This window comes from Rhipicephalus sanguineus, chromosome 2, assembly GCF_013339695.2.
Source record: "Rhipicephalus sanguineus isolate Rsan-2018 chromosome 2, BIME_Rsan_1.4, whole genome shotgun sequence".
Classification (NCBI taxonomy): domain Eukaryota; kingdom Metazoa; phylum Arthropoda; class Arachnida; order Ixodida; family Ixodidae; genus Rhipicephalus; species Rhipicephalus sanguineus.
This window is the reverse complement of record NC_051177.1, coordinates 227,083,197-227,093,725: the sequence shown is the minus strand read 5'-3', so window position 1 is coordinate 227,093,725 and position 10,529 is coordinate 227,083,197. Positions and strand designations below refer to the sequence as shown.

General features: G+C 44.5%; 1 long non-coding RNA gene across 1 annotated transcript; it reads left to right on the top strand.

Annotated features, from left to right (window-relative positions):
- Positions 1–4,850: 4,850 nt before the first annotated feature.
- LOC125757321 (uncharacterized) lies at positions 4,851–6,048 on the top strand. Its single transcript, XR_007415242.1, has 3 exons — positions 4,851–5,032; positions 5,140–5,636; positions 5,785–6,048. It is a non-coding gene; the product is annotated as an uncharacterized LOC125757321 (long non-coding RNA).
- The last annotated feature ends 4,481 nt before the right edge of the window (positions 6,049–10,529 follow it).

The following is a 10,529-nucleotide window of genomic DNA, read 5'->3' as shown; positions in this document are numbered from 1 at the left end:
CTGCCGACGTTTGGCTGATCACTGGCAAACAGCCGGCAGCCGACTTCACTGGCCACCAGACATCCGAAAAGGGTCGGCCGGAGGTGCGCTGCCAGCTACGTCGGCACTAGATCGGCTGCACGATTCGCGCCACCGTCGGTGGCCGAGTGAACGCCGAGCGCGCCAAACGCTTGTCGGCACTTGGTCGGCTGCACGATTCGCACCACCGTTGGTGGCCGAGTGAACGCCGAGCGCGCCAAACGCTTGTCGGGGCGACAAGTCGGCAACACGTCGTGCCGGCCTTGGTTGCCGGCAGAGGATTCGAACAGCGTGTATTATTTTAGGGCAGCATAAAATACACTGCAGGAAGTGTAAAAAACTCCTACAGTGTGATTTTTTAAACATTACAAAAATCACCTGTGACACACAACATACTTGTGGTCCTTGAGCTGATTACACCAAGTGGTAGAGATTATTTGTGCGAACAATCCAAATACATTATTGACTAAACAAAAATAATAGCGAGCCATTACATTCGTGCATGGTTTCTCCAGGCGTGCATATCTACTTTTAAAGATTTTTTCGAGACCATCATTCGCCAAGTGTGCGACAGTATTTATATACATAGGCGTTAAACTAGGCTTTTGTCGTTGTTCGATGCTTAAAACTGATTCTTACAAAAATAAACGTGACTGAAGCAACAGTGAACTTCTGCCTAAAATTTGATGGCATAAATATTAAATCGTAAGATTTCATTCCAATTATTGCAAACTCAGTGGCTACAGTTAGTCAGTTGCAGTAGGTAAGTCAGTGTAATTTTAAGGTCATTAATGAACTTTATTTAGATAGGCGATTATTTATTTTGCTTTTTCATGCAAGTAATGTCACCCGCTTGCATTAAACCGAGCTCACATAATACATTTATGTCATTTCTGAACTAAAACGGCCATTAAAAACCATTCTGTATAATCTAAAAGAAGCATCGTCTGTATACAGACAACATGAAGCATGAAAATTTTTCCGTGCTGCCCGAGCAGCGCTGCACACCCAAACAGTCTGTGGATAGAGAGACGCAGTGTTTTGTTCTAACAGCTAGTCCTTTATTATGTAATTTGCGCAATGTAATGAGTAAAAGTTCTTATCTTTCGCTGACGGATAAGTCAGGCAAGCGGAAATACCATATATGCTATGTGAAAAAAACTCATCAAAAGGCGTGGCCGCAATGTAAGATTTTAGTACCAATACACGAACAAGAAATATTCTTTCAAGATTGTTAGAACGAACACATAGCAATGGCAATCCACTGAAGACTCGTGCTGTGAAAAATAAAACGCAGGAGGCGGAAAAGTGCGGGAAAGAAGAGGGTCAGAAGGAACCGCGCTGCTCTACAGTATAGAGCGTGGAGTGAAAAGCACATTTAAAAAAAGAAGCAAAAAAACATGCGCTACGGCGGCCTGCGCCCCGGAAGGTCCCGGTGGGGAGAGGGAAACTTCTTTTTTTTTCTTTTTTTCCGCTGTTCTCCGGTTTTCTTTCTCAGCGTGGAGCCGCCTCCTCTTTCGAAGAAGCCGCACATCTGCAGGCCCGCCGTCAGTGCCCGGCAGTGCTTTTTGCCGCCAAGATAAGAAAATGGGACACGTCCGAAACAGCACCGCTAAAGACTTGCGTTTGTCAAAATTTACGCATGTACGTCTAGGTAGCAGCAAATTTTCAATTAAGTTAAAGCGAATTTATCTTTTTTTTTAATTGTGCAATGTAGTTACACCTTTACCTCCCACAGATAATAAGCTCTGGCTGAAACCAGGGAACTATACAGTTACGACGGGTATATTCCCCGATATGCCTATTTGAAAAGTTTCTGTTATGCCATCACTTTGTCAGAGGTCGCCTTGTATATGTTTGTGACATTCATCCTTTTAGCACAGCATTTCAAATAAAAATGAACCCTTGTTTTTAATAAAAGACAAAGCAGGTACACCGTAACCTACATTATAAAGAAGTTAAAATACTGCACAATTAGGATATCACTGCCTCAAGATACGAAATAATGCCAGTCAGAAGTCGCATTGTGGTCGTTTTATACGTCTTGAAAATACTAAACAAAAAGACAAGCGAGCGAATATGATGCATGGAAATGCATGAGAAACATTCCGCGGATTTGTCTAATCTTCTTAATCATACGTATAAAAGAATCGCATATAATGGAGCATTTGCGGCGGGTAACGCGCAACGCACACTGCTGTTCTGCCGGATCAATGTTAATAAAATGTTTGCTAGTTCCGTTATTTCACAGAATAATAATTATCCATAGGAGCAACACGTGCTTAAAACTGGACGCTGTAGCTTTATATTTCTATGATTCTATGGACGCTGAGCTTTATATTTCAAGACGCATTAGACAAATGCATAGCTAGTGCCTCGCGGTAATCTGCCGTCGACGGTGCCTCGCATGCAAACCGAAAAAAAGTAATAAAATTACATTGCTAATAGTAGACGCTTCACGTGCCGTTGACGATGTGTGTGGCTGACTGTCTGCGCAACGTGAGCGTACAACACGTTTCTACACATATGAGAGCTTAATTATCAAGTCCCTTGCCGACGCACCACATGGGACCAGGTGCACTGCTCGACACCGTTAGATTGATTTATATATTTGTCCAGCCTTACACCGGCTGCATAGAGTGATGAGGATTTGTCAGCAGAGCTCATCAATCTAACGCCGTTGTTATCGAAAGCAGAGCAAAATAACGCGACGTGGTGAAAAGTATTCGTCTCTGATCGAGTGACAAGTTGAACACCGGTCAATTTTACTTTGAAATTCAACATTTAGGTTTCGAGCTAACAAGCGCGAGCGCGTTCGGGCAGTATGTTGAGGAATAAGTCATGTAGTGTAGCTACAAACGCGATGACGGCCTTTGGTCAAACAAGGAAAACAGCAATGACCGTCAACCACAGACGTAAGGGAAACTTCCGGCTAAGGAATAACATAGAGTTTTGCTCCGAACTGACTGAAGTTAAGCTATTATTCGGATGCTGACTAGACATGCGATGGCCATAATGATGAGCGCATGCATTGACTCAATAGGGAAGTTGGAATTCGTCGGCGTTGTGAAGAATTATTCGTTTGGAGACATATCGTTAAAATATTTTTATAACCTTGAGAAATCGCAAGATTTGAACACTCTGGAGATCAATGTATTTGCCACCAGGAAGTACATAAAGGATAAGAAAGTGCAATCACACGAATTTATCTTTAATGTGGCTTCACAATGGTCCATTGGGCTGCGGTATAGAATTGACTGAAATAGTTCGCAAATGGCACGTTGATTGTAACCGACCACGTACATTACACCATCTATTAGTAATAAATTTTATTGAAAATGAATTAATTCAATCTTTCTCCCATCGGAAAGGTTTTGGCTGCTTTATAGCGAGCCCCCAAAAATATTAATTTCGTCACACGAAACGTGCGAAATAGAGATCTCGCGGACTGTACAACTTTGCTGGAAAATTTGCGTGTTTCAGGGGCGCGAAAGCTCTAACTGATTATATGAAAAGCTGAATTGCCAAGTGATCTTAAAATCTGGCGTTCTTGCAGCTTATTAAATGTCCATCTGTCTAAGAATGATGTCGCATTTGCAGTTCTGCTCCAATCAATAACCCCAGCACTAAAGTTATGTTTGCTGTGCCTCAGCATTCCCGAATCCAGCCGAATATTTCTGATGTGCACGTTAAGTATTTGACTATGAAAAGGTACAATTACGGAGTTGGTTAGGGGCGGAATTTAAATGTCGAAGTTTTTCACCTGTTTCGCAAGAAACTTCGCAACCTTTAGCGATCGGGCCGCCGAGAATCCTCCGCCGCATTGTCATGAGTACCGATCAAGCCCTACCTCTTATGATGAAGCACTTATATGCTCAATGTACAGTGGTACGACATGAGTGCTTTTCAAGTGTACTGAGCGTTTACGGTTTCTGCTTGAAGCTCAAGAAAACGTACCGCCTTTGCATGCATTAGATGCAAAGCACTTGAGTTGAACAACAGCAATAAATGGGAATAAATGCGAGTGCCGAGCAGAAATTTAATTTTGATCGTGATACTATAGCGCGCTAGGCTCTATTAAAATATCTACGATTTTGAACTGTCCACGGAAAATTATCATCCCCTCCTCCGCCTTGTCTATGAGCTCAAGTGGGACAGTTCGGCACTTCTGGAACGCTAGCACGGTGCTCACGCTTTAGCACTGTCGTGAATATAAATATATGATTGATCTGATCGAGCCGCATGACAAAGGGGGGAGATCAGATATAATGGTTAAATATAGAAGTGTGCGAAGATTGAACATTTGGAATATCGAATCGAATATCGTCATACTTGATTCGGTCTTCGGGAATAGCCCATATGCGTTAATACGAATATTTCAAAATATCATCTATGCCCAAATAAACATGAAATTAGCGTAAAAATACAATAATTTCTACGGTCATAAGCTATACGTCGTTTGCAGAGCCAGAATTCGATAATCCGCACACACTGAAGAGTTTTAAAATTTCTACTTGATGCTCAGTTTATGGTTTTCATGTTAATTTGTTTTAATGTTAGAGTACCAACGATATTTTGTGTTAACAACGAAAACGGTTCAATTCAAATTCGATCCGCTTCTTGCACGCATTAGCGCTGCCCTAAAATGTTCAGGCATATGCTTCAGTTGAAATTTCCCGCTCCTTTTTTTTCTCACCCGAAAGAGCTGATATAAGCAACACGTGCGCTCCTCCGAAAAAAAAAAAAAAGTGGTGAGATCTCTCTCCCAGAAAGAATGACAAGGCCCTGAAAGGAGGAACGAAGAGGGAGGTCTCGCGTTTTCTTTTTTTTCTTTGCCACAGCGCTGGGGAGGGGAGCAAGCTCCATGCGTCAGTTCCCGCCAAATTGTAGCTCTTTCGAGCGAGGACGTGCTGACTGAAACACTGCACAGAGACGGGCAAGCACTCAGAGGCATTTCGTTTGCCTTGATCCTGGAGGCGGCCTTCTCCCATTGCCGAGGATTTGAAGCGAACTCGTAAGTGGCATTTTATTTCCTCGCTGTATCGCATGGTGAGTTTTGTCTAGCGACAAAATCAAATTTTATTTGCACAATTGATGCGTCAATCTGGTCGTCTCTTCTAGCTGGCAGATCAGAAATGTTCAGGCGAACGGCGGTTATATTTGTCTGTGGACCCAAGACTTCGTTGACGGGCAAATATGTCAGATTTTCTTGTTTTTTATTTGTGGCATCTTATTGTAAAGCCGTGACATATTTTGCCGTTTTCTCTAGGGAACCCTGCAACAAGGACTGTAGTGTGAATAGCGTGCTGCGCTGCTCTCGCCAACTGAAAAGAACTCTGGTAAGATGCATGCTTGGTTATGAAAGTCTCACGCAATCGCTTTTCACATTGAATTTGGTCGCAGGTGTGCTGTAAATGCCGACTGCACAATATGTGACTGGCCCGCGGCTGCTTTGAAGGTAAGATTGTGTTCTCATTAATCTATTTATTGTACCATTTGTTTTCCAGTGACATAGCCAACAACGAAAACCTCGATCCATCCTCTCTCCACATATTATCTAGTTTGTGCGCTGTGGAGCTTGAAGCACTTCTAGGAATTTCAGCACACTCGCATTTATTGTAAGTGCAGTGTTTTTCTTATTTGTGCAGCGACAAAATTATTTTGTTTAGTTGTGTGAATAGAGTTTCTAGACGCGACATGTCTGTGCAACTGGTCAAGTAAATAGTCTACCTTTCTCACAGTATTATTCATTGTTGTTTCTTTCAGTTTTTCCCGACAGAAGAAAAATGCAAGTCTAACATCTCGACGGTAAAACGTCGCATCTGCGCACGTGTTCAGGGCCAAGAGCACGAGAAGTGGCCGAAAGAAGGGAGCCGATCCAACAGGAATGCCGTCCGTCTTTATATTTATATATGTCAGCGTTATCATGCCGTGATCACATGGACTGTACGGTTGCGTTGCACAAGGGCTGATGCAAACGCTCCGTGCGAACAATGTTGCATGGAAAATTAGTGCATCTATACAATTGCAAAATAAAGATCTAAAGAGAGAAAACTTACATTCACGTCTTTTTTTTATTGCGTGTTACGTATTAACACGTTAACAAGTGCAGACCGTTAGAGGCGTTTAATTCCGTCTTACATGTGCACTCTGCCCGTAATTAATTCAGATAGAGTTAAACGCCTCTATAAACTGCCCGTTCACATTAAATACGACACGCATCAACACACCAGAAAAACAATTGATGCGTTTTGTTAGAACACGCACAAAAAATAAGAAAAAAAAAAGCAGAGCAATACTAGCGAAAAACGTCCGCAACCGACCCACGGCCGTCGGTAAATCGACGCTTATGTAAGGTCGGGCATTAGTCAACCCGCGAGCGGCATGCACTCGGCCTCGTCGGCCACGGTGGACGGGCCTACATTGGGTGCCGACGCAGGCCCACATGAGGCCAATGTCAATCCCCGAGACCGGCCCTACACAGTGGCGGATCCAGGGGGGGGGGGGGGCGATTGGGCGATCGCCCCCCCCCAAAGCTATAAGCCAACCCAACCCCCCCCCCCCGCTTTTCACCTCACCGAAGGCCATTTTTCAGAACGTAGAATTTTTTCAGGTGGTCGCTGTGTCCATCCCAATCCGAGACTAGGGAAGCACCCCTCACACAGCCCAGCGCTTTTGTTAAGAGCGAAACAGGCTTTCTAGAAAAGATTTCTTCTGCGTCCTGCATCTTTCAAATAGGCACCGACGAGCACAAGCCTCAACTATTTTGCTAAAGCAACTGCTGCCTTTATGGAAGCGAGCTAAAGTTTCCTCCCCACTCCCAGGGCCATCAGCTCTTCAGCAAAGCGAGGGGTCTTCAAATTCTCCCATCTTTTTCTCAGAGACAGGAGTCTGTTCTGTGTCATTCAAACTGGCATCTTTCGTCCGGCCGTGGTCCCACAAAGCGTGCAGAACAAGTTACCTTTTAGTCAACCTTCAGCGGCTGGTCCAAAAAAAAAAAAAAAGAAGGAAGGCAGGCAGTGGTGCTGTGAATTATATTCGCCGAAGTACCGAGCAAGCCTCCGAGAGCACGTGCGCGGGGTATAATCGAGCGCGACTCCGAAAGCTCCGTTTGACCGTCCTTAGGCTGCGGAGATAGAAAGGGCATTTTCTGGCAACACGACCGGCCAGAAAAAAAGGCAATGGGGAGGAGGGGGCGGGGTAACAAAGGGAGGCTTACTCCGAAACTACGTTCAAGGAATACTAGAGCTCGCCGTTGTGGGAATACTCATTTATCGAGCAGGTGGCCTGCCCTTCCCTCTTTCACCCTCCTCTTACCAACAACACTGATACGTGTTCCCCAATGTTTAGCGGAAATATACGTTTTCTTCTTCATCAAACCAATACTGTTCATTCATTAAGTGGCAGCGCCAACCCAAGACAATGAACGAGAATGGAATGTAAGGGACCAGACAAGCGCCGACTCGTTGCTCAGTTTACTGCGGAAAGGCAGTTACATGAATATGCAAACTCTAGTAGCGCACGTGAGCAAGGCCATACAAAAAAAAGGTATCACATTGTACAACCAATTTGCAAAATAAAGTATTTTGTCTACAAAAACCACAAAATAATCACGTGACACTGCCACGGGAAAACTGCCACGGGAAACGCCCCCCCCCCCCCCCCCCCCCCCCCCCCCCCCCCCCCCCCCCCCCCCCCCAAAGCAAGCGCCTGGATCCGCCCCTGGCCCTACATCGGGTGCCAAGGTTGGGCCAACGACAGTGCAGTTGGCCAGCGACGTCAGGCCGACATTTTGCCAAGGATAAAATGTTGCTTGGGTGATGACTTGCGGCGAACAGTTCCCCGACTTTGGTGGTCTTGCGAGGTTGTAAAATGCAAGGGCATTTATAGTATAATCAAAAACTGAGCAGCAGTGGGATGATCATTTGTGCCAGAAGACTGCCGAACAATTCCAACTATATTTGCCAGCTTGTCCTGGCTTAAATTTGAGGTCATCAAATATCTCAAACCAGCAGACCTGAGGAATTCGAGCAGCTGCACTGTGCTCTCAATTGTGACACGGAGCCCTTCTGCTGTGCTCGATGAAAGGAAACCGCCAATTGTGTTGGTGGCATGTGTCTCCCATTCTTTTAAATAACGCAGAAATTCTTTCAGAAACGCACAGTTAGGCGAAATTGGGTAGAGGGCTTTTTTTGGCGTTCGGGTGGTCATTATTCTAATTACCCTTTCATATTTTTAATAAAGCATTGAGAATTGGCTCCACGGGGCCACAAGCTTTCTCGTCTTTGTCGGAATACAAAAATTACCCCCTAATGACTTAATTTATCGCCGAAAAGTTGAAAAGGGTGCCTCCCTAATATTTCAAATGTATTGAGATGGATATGAGCATTCGTGATGCTTGGCGTCACCTTTAGCGTCACACTCTGACAGCCTGGAAGGAATGAACCATCTGTTTCTGCTTTCTCACGTGAAGCCATTGTACAGTGACGAATCCTCGATCGTCGCTTCTTGGAGGGACACTTTAGGCTCTTTTTCGGTGGTCTAAAGCGTATAAAAAATAGTGTTTCTATTTTGATACTTTCATGAGGAAATGTGTGCTTGCTACCCGCTTGCGAAAGGGAGACCTATACCGAAGAACAACCTAAACGTGAATAGCCGAAAGGCGAAAAGCAGCGCGAGTCTGTCATGTGCGTTCTCTGTTTTGGAAACCGATTTCGATTACCTTGTACTACGATGCGAGGAAACGGTCAGCTATCCCTATACCTCAAAAAAAAAAAAAAAGCAAACGAAAGAAATAAGCAGCGCGAAACATGTGCGGTGGGCGAGCAGTCGACAAACTGACATTGAACGACACATCTGGTTGAGTATTTCTTGTGCCGCGAATGTGTTCTTGTGCTGCGCTTCGAGCCTATTTCCCGCTCATTTCGGCATGCAGCAGTGTCATTAAAGAACGAACCTCTATATATTTTCAGTGGAGGAGCCAAAAACCAAATACAACGCACATTATGAAAGCCAACACCTCTTTCATTTCATAATTTCGAACCTTGTGGCAAGGTACTCGTGGAAAAGATACCATATGTCTGTTCTTCGGCTGATACACCTGGTTCTGATGTGCCAAGCTTCTGCTGTAAATGTCTCAGCCTGTTGGAGGCGCAACTTATTTGTGGCGTCATTGTACAGCTATATTATAGTGCCTAGAATATACAGTATATTCTAGGCACTGTAGCTATAGTCTCCCGGCTGTCGCCTCCCTGGACCGCAGCAAGCTTGGACAAAAATAAAGTTTTGTCTATATATATATATATATATATATATATATATATATATATATATATATATATATATATATATATATATATATATATATATATATATTGTAGGACCGTAAATAGATCTAATAACACTTTGAGCGAAATCGCATGAACTTAGCTTATCGTTAACAAAAAATCTTCTCCAACATTACAATGCCTGTAATATACTCACCCATTCTGAGAACTGCACTGCGTTTATTGTCTCCGTAACACATCGAGAACCAACCTTTATAATTACGAGACTAACACACTAAATATATCTGAAATAACGTTCTTACCTCAGAATTGTTTGCTTATTAAAAACTGATCTTAGAAATGTTTGGTACCTTCGTAAGGACAATTTACCAGCATATATATAATGATGGCAGTCTTGTGATAACAGTAACTCCTTAAGAAAAAAAAATAAAAGCCAATTTTTGGCCCGTTCTGCTTCGAGTAACTGCGCGCTCTTAAATGAGCGTCTGGATCCACCACTGATCTTAGTGTGATCACGGCAGTGTCCAGACAAGAGACGACGTTGAATGCAATGTTTGGTCGGTTCAAGATGTTCCAGTCTCTGCCCACACGAACAGAACGAAAACGTGTAGTTCATGCGGGAGCGCAAAATAAAAGGCAAGGCGCGATACTCCACCGATTCCTCCTGCGCGACATGCACCGTGCAGGCGCTCCGATGGACCGCAGCGCCCCCTGCGCAAGCATCCGCGGCGCGGACGCGGCCTTGCATGGGGACGGCGCGGAGACGGCCGGGCAGACTAGCCAGTATATTCTAGGGACCGTACTAGGAGGAGCTGGATGGCGCATCGAGCACGCGAGCGTGAAGCCACCGGAAGCCGCCGTTTTGTCCCGGAAAGGAGCTTTTCTCTTCTTTTTTTTTAAAGAAATACCTGCTTGTACCGCAGTGAACTGTACGAATCGACCGGAAAAGTCGTCAGGGAAAACATTTCACGCGCAAGTACCTCAAAGTTGCATTACTTTTTACGCATTTTGTACGTTGCAGCACTCCGCCGTATTCGGACGGTGTCGGCACGGCGTCTGTCATCTTTTGTGTAGCGTTCGTCGGCGTCTAAAGCGACGCGTAATCGCAGAGTTTGAGAAAATAAAAAAATAAAAACAATCGTAACAACAGCTGCCACCCGAGAATATTTGAATTGCGCGACTGAGACGCACAGAAGACGCCGGCTTCCGGGACAAACAGGGCAC